The following is a 547-nucleotide window of genomic DNA, read 5'->3' on the forward strand; positions in this document are numbered from 1 at the left end:
CCTTGTGACAGTGTTTAGAACACGTTCCCATACATTTTTCATTTTTGTGTCACGACACCATACCCTCTTACTATAGCCAATGAACAACATCACTTTACCACAAGTGACCATTTTTATCCATCCCAAAATTAAACGACCTCGGAATTTTTTTCTCCTACATCGCCATACAACTTTGAGGGTCGGGTGACTTTTGCTATTTACCGTCGGAGTTCACTTTTCATGCTTAAAAATATATCCTGACACAGTTTTACTCAAAGTTAGAGTCAAAAAAATTTTTGTCAAAAAATCTTCCGTCGGTCATACCGGTACCCATGTCTCATAACTTGTACCAAGTTGTGAAGGGTAAATTTTGACAAAAATCCAAAAAAATCATTAAAAAGTCGCTATTGCTTATTGCATTCAGCATCGTTAGACGACTCTTATATGCCTTGGATGACCACTGTCTGATGATTATTTTAGCTTTTATGCCAAAATTTTGATTTCGTGTCTTACGTCCCTACATTAGACGACCTTGGATTTTCGTCTCCTGCACCGCCATGCAACTTTG

Source organism: Anopheles maculipalpis, assembly GCF_943734695.1.
Source record: "Anopheles maculipalpis chromosome X unlocalized genomic scaffold, idAnoMacuDA_375_x X_unloc_14, whole genome shotgun sequence".
Lineage (NCBI taxonomy): Eukaryota > Metazoa > Arthropoda > Insecta > Diptera > Culicidae > Anopheles > Anopheles maculipalpis.